The sequence below is a fragment of the Schistocerca nitens genome, chromosome 5 (assembly GCF_023898315.1).
Source record: "Schistocerca nitens isolate TAMUIC-IGC-003100 chromosome 5, iqSchNite1.1, whole genome shotgun sequence".
Lineage (NCBI taxonomy): Eukaryota > Metazoa > Arthropoda > Insecta > Orthoptera > Acrididae > Schistocerca > Schistocerca nitens.
In genome coordinates, this window is record NC_064618.1 from 66,968,275 (window position 1) to 66,983,422 (window position 15,148).

Genomic DNA, 15,148 nt, shown 5'->3' on the forward strand with positions numbered 1-15,148 from the left:
TGCCGACATTGTGCATGCTCTGTTGCCTGTGTCTATGTGCCTGTGGTTCTGTCAGTGTGATCATGTGATGTATCTGACCCCAGGAATGTGTCAATAAAGTTTCCCCTTCCTGGGACAATGAATTCACGGTGTTCTTATTTCAATTTCCAGGAGTGTAGATCAAGAGTAATGTGCACTGAGAGCGAGGTATGAAAATGCAGCCCTTTCACGTTCAGGTCCCCTTCAGATAGTCCAGATGTTGTGATACAAGCTCGTCCGTAATAGTCCACGGTAGCCTCACTGCTGGTGAAGTACACGTCCCACTACGTACGCTACTCTGGAGGCTAGTTACTGACTGAATCTGATCTGGAGGCTGAGCTCACTACTACTGGGTCTCCAACTGGGCTGTGAGTGATGACTCGACTAGTCGACTCACTGACTGACTGGGATCTCCAATCCGCAGCGGCGATCTAAATACCATCGGTCGAGAGGGTGATGGCGGCCCATTGTTTTCCAGTCTGTCGTTGGCCTTTTCCTGATAGCCTCCCTTGTTCCACTGCCTACAATCGATCTTCTGGCATCTGTTTTGCCGCCCAGAGTGCTGGTGCCAGCTTACTCCAGCACAGAAGATAAATTAAAAGTAATAGGTGAAAGAGCTACCTTATCAGTATTCTACAGGGCGTTCAGAAACAGTCTGTTAAAGAAACTTAATGTAGGCCGCGTCGCCCGCAACACAGTTTCCGAAACAGGAAACTGCAATAACTGCATCAGTTACAATCAGCCACAGCAATAAAAATCAAATGAGACGTCTGTTTTCTGATATGTGTCATTGACCTTGCCCTGAGGACACTATTGGTAAAATAATATAATAATATGCTTCTGTCTTCTGGAGGCATTAGTATGCCTCACTGAGAGAAAACTCTAAAAGTAGACTCCTTTTAGCACGACACAAGATGCTGTATGTCTCTACTGCAAGTGTTTATTTCATTAAATACTAACAAAACTGATACTGTTCTGGAAACATTTGTCGCTGACCAGAGACTGTAATTCAAATATCCAGTGACGTGAAATGGCTGTCGAGGGACATTCAGATTCCTTACGACCAAATGCGTTCAAGATTGCATTTTTGTTGCTAATGATGATACAGTTCTGAAAGGTGTGTACAGTCGTGCTCAAAAGTATCCGAACGACCTGAACTGCATTTCGCTTGATACGCATGCAACCGGCATGGCGCGGCTGTCAAGCAGGTCCTCTAATCGCTCCTTGGTACAGACGTTTGACCATTGAAAATGGTTCCAACATGTCACCACTAGAAAACACTGCTCTGTATCGCAGTAACTCAAGATGTAAATTAATACCACAATGCTACAAATATCAGGGAACACCTTATCACAGATAAGACTGCCCTTAAGGCTTGTAAGCTCACATTTATTACAATAAATGACATACCTGAAATGTTACCACTCTCATTATTAGGTCAGATAGCTAATGCACGTAGGAAGTTCGTCGTATTCATGATTTCCTCTTCAAAGTAACATACAGTACATATTATTTAACACAAAATGACATTAAAAATTTATGTTATTCACGAGCAATTAGTTGAGAATATGTATGAACTTCATATGACACGACGAACCGTCTCGTTCTGCAAATGGATTCAAACCCAGGTCAGGCATACTAAGCAAAGATTTCGTGACTGACGCAAACTAACAGTCATTCCTGATTAGGCATACAGAGAGTGATATACCTCAATTTTAGACAGTATCAGTTAGCAAATATAAACTTTAAATTACGTAACGCAAACAATTTTAACGGACGCGAATTCCTCCCCAGCATATCTTGTCCCTGTTAACAGACTACGAGAGATGATATATATTGCTTCTTCACAAGTAACGTACTTGAAATGCCGTGAGGTAAAGCTTTGTGTTGGACAGGGAGTCGAAACCAGAACCTAATCGCATTGATATCGAAACACAACCAACTGTGACATATCGGATTTCCTTGGCAGTAGCTAGATGTTTTAACTGAAATGACGAGATGGAACATTAATTTTTTCCTTCCCAGGACTCCAACGCGGCACCTATCGCTGTTATATTCTAGAGAAAACGAACGTTAAATATAGGTTTGTTGCACCAGCAGCGACATGTGAGCATGTTTGAACTAGAAATAACATGACGATGAGGTCAGTTCTCACTGGAATAGAGCCCCACACATATCGTTATTGACTACACACAAAGAGACGTCAGTTACCGAATTTTTCTCCACCAGCAGCTCGGAATAACATCTTGAACTTACAGTGATCTCTCAAATAGTTCTGTGTCCCACTGGGAGTCAAAAACGTCAGATATCGTTAGTGTTTACAACGAATGAAAAAACATTGAAAATCAAAATTATTATCCACCAGCAGATAGGTGTTCTCATGCCAGAGCTTGATAATACATAATGAAATCTTTAGTTCCGGGCCAGGATTCAAACACATTCACACGTAATATGTGGAGATGTTGAGGAATCTGCAGTTTTGAACAAACAAAAAATTGTAGCCGAGCTGTATTGCCACGAAGGTATCAAATTCCGCGTTACGGGCGGTCTGAGTTGCCTTCTCAGTTAAGAACCAATTTTATCGATATACAGAAGCTCAGATAAAAGATGGAATAAGTGTCCTGTGACCCTACATAGCGTTCGTTTCGTCACTAGAAATAAGTAACTAGTGTAATATAGGTTATTGGTGATAGAGTTTAGACATGTCGCGACTCCTGACTTTATTGTGATTCAACCTAACGTCTACTTGGCCGAGAAGAAATATCATCTTTAATGTAAATTTCAGACCACACTGTCATTATATCTTCTTCACTTGGTGTAGTCAGAAGAAAATGAAATCTTTCGCTCCCCATCTAAAGTGGGAATCGAACGCAGACCATAGGTATAATAACCTACCCTCAGTCCAACAGACCACAATGACCTATTTTCCTGTGACTCATTTATCCATCATAACGCCGTTGCGCCACATGGATGAGAATTCTGACACACATGCTCTCTGTAGTAAATTGCATCATGTTCAGTAAATTCATTTACTTGGTTGACCGAATCACCATGAACTAGCTGCCTCGGCTACCCAGTGCATACATTTGACTCTATTTTGTAATCACCGAAATAAAATCACGTATTTGCCACCTACACAGAACTGCCAACAGTGTAGTATACAGATATTTAAATAGGAAATGGTCCTTTCCACTTGAGCTATTCGATTGCGCTATCTGTTTGTAAAAAAACGTTGTGCAGCGCAAAAGGAAAGCTGTAACTGTTTCTCTCAGAAGTCTAGACCTGGCCATTTTCATTATCTCTCAGCGCTGTGGTATGCAGAAGTTCTGGAGGAATTGTTGTTCTGCTCAGGTGTTGTTGTAGCTATGTGTCAGCTAGTAGCGTAATGGTAAGTGCTGTGCACCGTAGATAAGATGTCGCGAGTTCGAACACATTCACTGCAAAGTTTTTTTAAAACGCAATTCTGCTGTCTGCTGAAGTTACCAATCGAATGGAACTTTGAACACAATTTCCTTCACTTCTCAACAGAAAACAGTCGCATGTGGGAAAAGGGCTAACTTCTGTGACATTTTGTTCTTCTCAGGTTTAACAGACAGCCAGGCAGCAGATGAATCTCGAAGCTTTTATATTATGTATGGGGAAAGAGCATCGTGCCCAAATACGTCGTAAAAGTATTTTCTACAATAGCTGTCGCGTGGTAGTGGCATTTTATTCTTCTTCAAACATTATTTGACAGCTTTAACTCAGAACAAGTTTTCTACTTGCATGTAATCAATAAACTGCATGTGCATCGTCAGACTGTTATAGATAACATCAGAGAATTCGCATATATCGTTGATGATTAATTTCGCCCTCATGTTTACTATTGTTTCAACAACACTTAAGGAAACCTTACGAAAATTACTGTATTATAAGAAATGAAATAAAACTACCCACGATAACCTTACGACGAAAGTCTGTTTTAATAAAACTGAGTGTCCGTACACAAGCATGCCTCTATCGACACAAATTAGTAAAATGTTACTTAGATTTTGATTGGGTCTGTCTTTAATTGGAATGCTGTTTCATACTTAAGACGTATGCAAATGTGGCATTTCATAATTATAGTAATGTATTACTAGAAACCCAAAATTTGCTTGTCAGCAGCGGAAAGAGGCGTTACCTGTTGTGCAGCACTGTATGTATTTCACCATTGCACTATAAGCCGAAAGTATTTTCTTGCGATTTACTTATTGATGTTTGATCTGCCTGCTTGTAGCTCTTTCACAGAAGGGGTAAAAACGTTGGAGTCAGTGAGACTGGAACTGAGAACCATAACAGACGCTTTTTCAAAGTTCACCACATTACCACAAAGCTGGCGAAGAGGTATGTGTCTTAGCTTCCTCTTACGTGAGCAATATGGGCTAAAACTTATAAACCGCTATTTAAAGGACGAGATTACTTGCGATTTCCACCTACAACGATTTTCCTGGGCTCAAAACCGTAAGTTTACAATCTTTTGTTACACCTCAAGTGTTAATAACTGAGATTATTCAATGGAAATGACAGCTAAAATCAAGTCACCTTTGAAGCTTAATTACGTGCACACAAGGAAGTAACTCGTAGACCACAGAGTTGCCAAACATACTTTGCCTTATTGACAAATCTCAGTTACATTCCCAGCAGGAAGAAGACGAACCGATGTGATCCTGCAACGGGTTGGGAAGTGACCATAGCTGGTGTCTCCAAGTCGCAGCTGCTACGGCCAGGAATACGTAATGCGTCTGATTCGCATTTCTGTAACTAGGTTTAGGGACTGGAGCGAAGTTACTAGAAATACTCACAATTGACTGCAAACTAAGCATCATAAATCAGTAACTCTAATAGTTGTTTCTATATTTATATCGTAAGGGTACTCAAAATTAAGAAACTCATTCACAGGCGTTTCCGTGCCTCGCCGATAGTCGAGCACAACAAACAAATAAAAATAGAAAAATGATGTGTGTGTGTGTGTGTGTGTGTGACAGAGAGAGAGAGAGAGAGAGAGAGAGAGAGAGAGAGAGACGGAGAGAAATAAAAAAAGAATGAGAGAGAGAGAGTGTGAAAAAATTGTTGCAAAGAAATTGAATCATGGTATGTAAAGAAATCTTTCTTTTAAAATGACACGTTACGCATCATTACAAAATGTCAGATTCATGATCTATGGAACAAGAATTAATCTAATCTAATCTAATCACACCATATTGATGACTAGCCATGAAGAGTCAGGAATTACGGAAATTTTTGCCAATACCAGTTACTAAATCTAAACTTGAAAATAAAAGACGACAATTTTTGTAATAAACTGGGACTCCTATCAAGACCCTTTCATCCCTGTTAGCTAACCACGAAAGATGTCTGATATACCTACTTTCTGAAGTAACAAAGTGTGCATGCATTTAAAAATGAAGTGCATGATGTGAATTTCTGTGACGGAGATACGAACCCAACACGTAATCGGATTGTTAACTAAGAAAAATCAAATGTTACGTATCGGGTTTTCTTACGAGCTGCTAGGTGTTTGCATCTAAAATTAAGATACAAACTTTTGTGCCTAAGCGACAATCAAACTGCACACCTACCGTGCATCCACGAATATAACTTAAGCATCAGTTGCTTACTAACTAACAATAAGATGTGTGCATGTTTGACCAGAAATATCAACAGCTATTGCGATTGTTGGCAACACATGAACAGACATTAAAAATGCACGTTAATTCTCACTAGCACGTGGGTGTGCACTTGATAGGGCTTGAAATGAAATTATTAATATCTTTGTACTGGATCCTTTGGAGGAGACCTAGAGAAGATTGCAGTCTTGGGAAAAGGAACGAAATGATTGAACTACACCGTTGTGAGAGATTCAGATCCACGAAAGAGGAGATATGAATTCGAATCACAGTCCAGCACCAAATTTTTCACCGTCTCTAGTTCAATGAAGTACAAGTAAAATAAGAAACCTATTCCTTTAAATGGCTATCGGTTCATCAAATAAAATAAAATTTTCTAATGTAAGTAAGTTTACCGGCGACTGTATTTCTGTTTGCCATGACTTCCGCTCCGTCATTTCCCAATGTAAACCGGCTCTGCCCAGTTGGTAATGAAGGAACGTGATGTTTAATGGGGATTATGGATTATAACGTCTTTCTCTTGAGGTTACCAAAGGTAAAATAAATCTGTTTCTGCCTCTGAAAAGTAAATTCCTGAACCCACGCAGTGCACCTGTGATAATTGGTTCCTCCTGACCATTGTGGCCACATTTCCCAGCCTCAAGGGTGTGCTGAAACGGATGGTGTGCTTAGCTTACAAAATTAGTCACGGTGGAAAAAATGCGAGTCTATTAAATGGTTAAGTAGAAGGAAGCTTCTGACTCGGAGATTATGCTATTCTCATGTCAGCAGGACATAAAGACTCTTCTAGGCCTCATAGGCTCGAAGTAAAGCCATTTTGAATATTCACAAATTGAGCAAATTTCTTAGTTCGAGAAAATCCACTGTGAAGTGTGAAGTTACCGGTTAATTCGATGATTACCGTCATTCTTACTATCATTTTATTCATACCGCTGCTGGAACACACGTGCTTGAAGATCATTTCATGCCTTTTGGTCACTATAGAAGTAGTTTCCCAAGAATAGGTTCTTTCCCTGTCTACGGAATCCTTTTCATTTTAATATCAAACATCAACAAGTACTCGTAGATTAGATTAAAACTAAAGTAATTGATGAAGACGTTACTTTGTAATAAAAACTCGCTGCCTTTCTTCATGTACTTGCGCCTAGAAATGGCTATCGAGTACTGCCATACCAAAAGGCAAGAGATCTTACTGCCTTCCGATATACGTCGCTGTCAGTTCTTCCATACGAATTGGTCGACATGACCTATTTCAAGTTGTGTATGACAGACAATGGTTTAGAAAATCAGTTGTTTTCCTTTGAAATAAACAGAAAGATTCTCATTCTAAGCTACCAAAGTAAAAAATTTTCACAGTATTAGTTCAAATTTAATATTCGCTTCTACAATGTAGGAAAGAATTTCACAGTTGCCAAACCCGCATCCGACTCATTGTCCTTACACTTAGTCGCTGACCATAAATTCTAGCTCAGAGTGACAAATATGCAACAACGGCTGAAAGCCTGGACAAAAAGTCAGATAAATAATTTCAATTATTTAAAAAAATTTCCTTTAAACAATACACATGGCTGAAGGTCGTAATGTAAAATTTCAAAAAAAAAAAAATTGAATACATGGCGAAAGGCCTGCACACTCTTTAACTAAAATGAAAATCACAGTTTAAAACAAACAGAACAAGTGGTGCTCAGAATTGTTCCAAGGATCGGCCTGGGAAGGTAGCTCAAACGTAAGGTGAGGTGAGACAGGCAGCCAAGAGTTGAAGTTATGTAATTGGATGGCAACCCGAACTAGGGACAGCCCAAAGACTGACCAACAATTTAACCAATTCCCTTCCTTACGTCCAACGCTACGACGATGGAGATTATCGGCCGAGGACTTGAATGTGAACAGCACTACGCCTCCAGAAATTGGCGTCTAAAAACAGCCAGGGGAACAATAACCCCTCTAAGCAAATATGAACCAAACAACTTAAATGCTGTCGAACTACATGCTGTGCTGAACAGCAACAACACGATGAGGAAAAGGCACACTGCCTATAAACTATGCTGACGACCAGGGCTGGTAACTGGAGCATTAACGGCCTTAGGGCAGAAAATATCTCTGGTGTACTTCACTGATAATTAACAGTTAATTTAGGAAGAGGGCTGCAAGGTTTTGCTGACTCCGGCTCATCGTACGAGGCTCCTAGCCTGAACGTCCAAGGGGGCAACGAGGAGTTGTCACAAGAGGTTTCATAACAGATTAACTGATCACTTAACTTGAGCGTCCTGGTTCAGTGGGCAATGAACTGGTTGCTGTCGGAGCTAGCACCTCACCATCCGACAGCGCGTGCGCACTGCCAGCGGCCCCGGCCTGGTTTCGCGCCCCGGAGACGTACTTGCTGCTCCGTCCCAACCTGATTCACTGCCGTAATTCAGCACGCAGACCGCATTAAATAACCGCTCAGTTAAAACCACACTAGCTACACACAGTTGGGCAACAATACTTCGACAAACAATTTGACAAATCTAAGACCACAGCGGAACAACAAGGACGAATGAGAAGTCGACACACACAGAACCGAGAAGTGGTCGGCGAACAAATACACGTCGTCCGATGAAACGATCAACCGAACGACCAACCAAGGTCGCCCCAACTCAAGTCATGTGTGTCGGCAATGGTCGTGCGAGTCATTGGAGTCCGGACCTCACTGCTGCTCCGTCCCAACTGCCTTTGGACGCACGACGACCCGGAGACACTGGCTCGGACCCAACGATGCAGAGGGAACACTTGGCCATTGGCCATCCGGCATCTCTGCACACGGAAGGAACCGACCCAAGTCCCGCAAGCTGATCAATTGAAGGGGGCCAGAAGCGATCGGAAGATCAAATACATTTCGACCGATGAAACGACCGAGCGAACGACCAACCAATGGTCGTCGCTGCTCAAGTCTCCTTCCGTCGGACAGTGCATGTGTGTGTCGCTAGCGGTCGGGCGAGTATTGGCTGTCCAGACCTCTCTGGAGCTATATCCTGTAGCGTTGCTATTGGGGGGGCAAAAAGAAAAAGAATTGTTATTTTATATTTGAAAAAAAATTTCGAAAAATGAATGTTCTGGTGGGCCACTTGGCAACAGAATCAGGGATTTATTACGCTATTATAATAACATACGTTGACCATTAAATACCTGAATAAGAGCAGCATATATATATGAGATCGTTCGGAAGAAACATTATCATTTCTGTGCATTTTTATAGTCGCGATGTAGTCATACCCGGATCAACACTAAGGGACCAGAAGATTTATAGACTTTAAAAGAAATGCAACACTACACAATTAAAAAAGAGTTGGTTCAGAAATAATAGGAAAACGATAATGTTCCTTCTGCCTCATGCTGCGTTCGGCCCATCAGCGTGATCGTAATTTCTGGTGATGAAGTAACACAAAATAATTAACATTCAACTAAATAAGGAGATGGAATTATCATGGTTAATTTACGAAAATAAGCACACTTATCTTTAACACACGTTTTTTTAATGCTACGTACCTTTTTCATATTAAATTACAATAGATGACCATTGTGGTAAAATACTTTATACATAACAATCAAAATGTCCTCTTGACGCTGTCTGTTCGATATCAGTTACAAGAAACTACATGTTTTCTGATTGGAAAAAATAACAATTAGCATATTCACTCAATATTTTCACATAAAATATAAAATACTGTTGCGGAACGCATCAAGTCCGCGTCCGCCTTTCATAGAATACAAACAGTAAAAGTTGGGGCGCCAAAAGCCTCATTTGTCTTGAAACAACAGAATTCTTTTTTATACCATTAATCGATACATGAACATAGAGATTTACTGGCACCGCGCAAGAACGGCAAAGATAAAGAATAATAGATTCTGTCGCTGCTATGCGATGGTTCATTTCTTTTACTTTACAATTGTTCGATAACTTTAGGCCATCAGGCGTTTACTATTGAGCGTATATTAATGTTTGTGAGGCGAAAATTACTAATATTACAATCCCGACCGAACTCAGCAAGCACCACGACCCAGATATACTAGCGGTCGCGTCAAAGATAGTACAACTGTGCACTTATCGATAGCGTTGCTGCTTCCACTCATGGGCAGGCAGTCCAGCAACTTAGTGACGCCAGTAAATCGAATAAGAAACGCTGCTGTAGTACAATACAGGCAAGATGACAAGCAATAAACGGCATGAACTTGAGCCGCGCACGGCTGAGTGACAAAACGTTATTTCAGAATAACATATTTCTTGTTTTTGTTTGTGTTTCAAACTCTGCTCACGCTTACAGATTACGTAAAAGTGTAGTGCAAAATTTCTTACTCTTAGCTAAATGAAACACTACGAACCTTCCAGAAATAACTTACTATTATAGAGAACAAGTATTTATGAACATCTCCATTCCTAAAATTAGTAACAGTTTGCATTACAGTAACACAAAGCTATTCATTAAGCGAATTGTTTTGTAAATAATTAACATTTACGTGCATGCGTGCAGTACATATAATTTCTCTGGTTTTATGATTAACTTTAAGTCAAGATATTAACTGGGTTTTCACATCTGATCTCCAATTAGTTGTGTAGGTCGCGTTGTCGCCTGATTCCAGTTCACTGATAGTGCGTAATGGCAGTTCATAGACAGTATGTAAATGTCAATGTCTTCTGCCTAGCGCCTCCCTGCAGCTAGACCGTTCGCCGGGTGCAAGGCTTCCGATTTGATGCCACTCTAGCGACTTGTGCGTCGATGGGGATGAGATGATGATGATTAGGACAACACAATACCCAGTTTCTGAGCGGAGAAAATCTCCTACCCAGCCGGGAATCGAACCCAGGCCCTAGGATTGACATTCTGTCGCGCTGACCACTCAGCTACCGCGGGCGGACATAGACTGTTATTATACAGTAATTTTCACTCACACATTGAGCTGGCGACCGTTCTTAAGTAATTTGCTATCTAAAACGCTAACTGATTAAGTTTATTTATTTCGACATTCATTAACTATTTGCTATTACTTCCTTTTGGTGTCAAAATTTCTTTCGAATTATCGCTCAAAATAGTCGCGCGATAACGTATCTGCACTTATCCGGACATTCGGAATAGATCCATTTCCCAAACGACAGGAAATTTTAGGAGCACGCATACTTAAAAGTCCTGACTTACCAGAAGTCTAGGAACGTCATAACAATAATTCTCAAAGTGCAACTACCTATCATTCAAAGGACAAATTCTTTCGCAAGCCTCAATGTGTCCTGTAGTAGACGGTTCTGAACCGGAAGATTATCTAAAGAACAGCAATACTATAAATGCCAGGTTATCTAAATTCTTAGCTCTCAGTCCACGATGTGTGGAAAGATTTCAGTGATATTGAGAACCAGACGTTTCGCCTTTTGTTCCGCTGCCTGTTAAACTTGTGTACATTCTGCTGTTACGATATGTGCGTATTCCGGAGTAATACCTTCGACATTATGGTCATTAAGTCCGGTCGTTATGTGATATTCCACACCACGCCCAGAAGCTTAAGCAGTAAACACAAAGCCGAATCGACTATGTTAGTGAGCAGTCACCACAGATACTGCTGTGCATCGCTTGCGTTCCCCTTCTGTATCCCGTTTTACTGCTGCGTGTTACGCCCCCTTGTTTGTTACACTTCTGTGACGTTTACTGTCTGCTCACTCTGGTTTCCTCATTCTCGGTCCCTGCACATATTATCCTATATTTCAGTATTTACGTGAACAAGCTGCAGCTTAATAACGCTGTCCTACCAGTCTCTGCTCATTCCCAACTTGCTGCTGTCTACTGTAAGTCTGGATCTGCGATTGCTTTGCTCCTATTTTGTACTACTACAAAAATACTTCTCATGATGGAAATTATCGTATGGCATTGTTGGCCGGGAGGCCCCATTTGGGGGAGTTCGGCCGCCGACTTATCGTGATATTTCTGAAGCATTCGCCCTAGCCTGCGTATTGACTGAAGTGTGGTTTGGGCTGACGATTGTGCAATTGTGGGAGCATTATACAACAGCATTCAATTGAGAACATACATCGTAGCACACAGACACAATTATATTAATAGAAATAACGGACAATTAATAGGGAATCAACATTATTCTTCACAGAACTAGTTCCTACGTAAAACTGTGCATTTCACAATAATAAGTAAGCAATAAGGATGAAAGTGTTTTCACAGAGAAGAAAAACTGACACTCATAAACAATATCTAACTCTACTGTTGCATCTTTGACTGCCTATCTTGTGGTTCAAGACAAAAATACCTCTGAATGCAGTAATTTTAATCAAACGTGACTGTAAGTCATTTCATAAACCACATACATTATCTACAACTCTGCATGTTGTGTCGAGACCTTGAAATACATCACTTATTTCACGGAGACAGAAAACACTGATTGCTCTCCTTCCAATCATAAAATTATTTCTTTTTGTTAGTTACATTTAGTATGCAGCAATGTGTGGCCTAAAAATACGGCAAACATAAACTGACCAGGGAATCCATTTTTTACTGCAAAATTTTCGAAATATGCGCAGTATTTACTTAATCTCTAAATATCGAAGGAACTACAAGTAACATTGGCGAGAGAGTCAGTCAATTACCAAGTTGTGATACAAGACTATAAGGTACGAAATAATCGAAATTATTTATAGAGTAGTTTCCTCGATACTGAATGAGGATATTGGTTTAGAGGAGAAGACAGGCTATTCCATAAATATTTGTTTATTTTTTACACATAAAGTTAACATTTACTGATAAACTAATCATGGAAGTGGATGCAGCTTTTCTTCAAAAAAATGGTTCAAATGGCTCTGAGCACTATGGGACTTAACATCTATGGTCATCAGTCCCCTAGAACTCAGAACTACTTAAACCTAACTAACCTAAGGAAAGCACACAACACCCAGTCATCACGAGGCAGAGAAAATCCCTGACCCCGCCGGGAATCGAACCCAGGAACCCGGGCGTGGGAAGCGAGAACGCCACCGCACGACCACAAGCTGCTGACAGCTTTTCTTCATCTACATAAAATCTTAATTAAGTTGACTAAAGCTAGAGCACTTTCATTTCCTCGAGAAGACATGGTATGACGTTACTTTTGTTGGCGTCGAGTCGTGCACATGGCACGCCACTGCCATATACATTATGTCACCAAAAGTATCCGGACACCCCCAAAAACATACGCTTTTAATATTAGTTGCATTGTGTTGCCACCTACTGCCAGCTGCTCGATATCAGCGACCTCAGTAGTCATTAGACAGAGTGAGGGAGCAGAATGGCGTGCTACGTGGAACTCTCGGACTTCGAACGTGGTCAGGTGATTGGGTGTCACTTGTGTCATACGTCTGTACGTGAGATTTCTACAATCCTAAACATCCCTAGGTCCACTTTTTCCGTAATAGTGAAGTGGAAACCTGAAGGGACACGTACAGCACAAAATCGTACATGTCGATCTCGTCTGTTGACTGACAGAGATCGCCGACAGTTGAAGAGAGTCGTAATGTGTAATAGGCAGACATCTATCTAAGCCATCACACAGGAATTCCAAACTGCATCACGATGCACTACAAGTACTGTGACAGTTAGGCGGGAGGAGAGAAAACTTGGATTTCATCGTCGAGTAGCTTCTCATAAGCCACACATCACACCGATAAATGCCAAACGACCGCTCGCTTCGAGTAAGGAGCGCAAATATTGGACGATTGAACAGTAGGAAAACGTTGTGTGGAGTGACGAATCACGGTACACAAAGTGACGATCCGATGGCAGGATGTGGGTATGGCGAATGCCCGGTGCACGTCATCTGCCAGCTTCTGTAGAGCCAACAGTAATAATCGGAGGCGGCGGTGTTATGGTTTAGTCGTGTTCGTCATGGAGGGGCTTGCACCCCTTGTTGTTTGGCGTGGCACTATTACAACACAGGCCTGCACTGATATTTCAAGCACATTCTTGCATCCCACTGTTCAAGAGAAATTCGGGAATGGCTATTGCATCTTTCAACACGATCGAGCACCTGTTCATAATGTGAGCCTGTGGCATAGTGGATACACGACAATAACAACCCTGTAATGGACTGGCCTGTACAGAGTCCTGACCTCAATCCTGCAGAACACCTTTGGGATGTTTTTTAACGCCGACCTCGTGGCAGGCCTCACAAACCGACATCGATACCTCTCCTCAGTGCAGCACTCCGTGAAGAATGGGCTGCCATTCCCCAAGAAACTTTCCAGCACCTGACTGAACGTATGCCTCCGAGAGTTGAAGTCATCAAGGCGGAGGGTGGGTCAACACCACATTAAATTCCAGCATCACCGATGGAGGGTGCCACGAACATGTAAGTTATTTTCAGGCAAGTTTCCGGATACTTTTGATCAAGTAGTGTATTTGCCACGCCACGTGTCACGTCATTTGTCACGCCAATTCGATAGGCACTCTCCCTAAAAGTGACAGAGTGACTGTCATATTAAGGATGCAAATATAACGGTTCACTGTGAAACAAACCTGGTATGAGGTATGTAAGCCAAAGTGGAGGCTAGATGTACAAGCGCTGGCCTGCAACACACCTTATATCATCACTAAACACGAGCGGCCGCACCCTCTTTCCCCGCAAAAAAAAAGCGGTTGCTATACTTGCTCTGTACCCCTGGCCACAGGAGGCGCAAGTATACGCTTGACGTACTACCGTGTGTTCACTCGTCAACAAGAAAGTGCTGCAGAACCAACAATTCTACCAACTGTACTCGCCTGATACACTTTGCTTTGTTCCATAATTGAGAAACGCGTTTTCTTCTTCTATCAATATAATTATAGAACGCTTTCCACTTTCTCATATTGTAACATTACATTTTCTACCCATAAAATACATCTCCTTCAGCGACTTCATGTGTAAAGAGTCTAATAAAAAATACCAACAGTAAAATACTAACACTCTAAAATATTTTCAAATTCTGTTTTTGTTTTTCTACGTGGAAATACGTTTTGCAGTTAAACAATAATAAACTTGTTTGGTCAGAGGCTTTTGCCAAAGAGGTCAGATGGAAACGAAGTCTTTGTATCTTTTGCCTTAAATCAAATGATATGCAATTTCATTTCTTCTCGCCGTTCACTGACGTTTCTCCTTATCTCGCCCTTGCAGAGTAAGCACAAGTTTCTATATACCTTATCTTTCGATATAATATACGATATTTTTCTTTGGAATCAGTAAGTGCAATTTAATTATAGTATCAATGCTGATAATATCCCATAATAAATAGCAAAGCTTTGTATGAATATAAGCAACTTTCTTTTTAGAGGCATAAAGAAAGGATTGCCGACGAATTGTAGGAGCGAAGAAAGACCGGACACGTTACGTGTTCTTTCCTTATCTATTCAATATCGCAAAGCAAAAACAACCTGAATTTCATTTCTTTTTATTTCTTACGTTAATCTTTTATGTAAGAATCTTGATACCTTGATCGGTCAGTT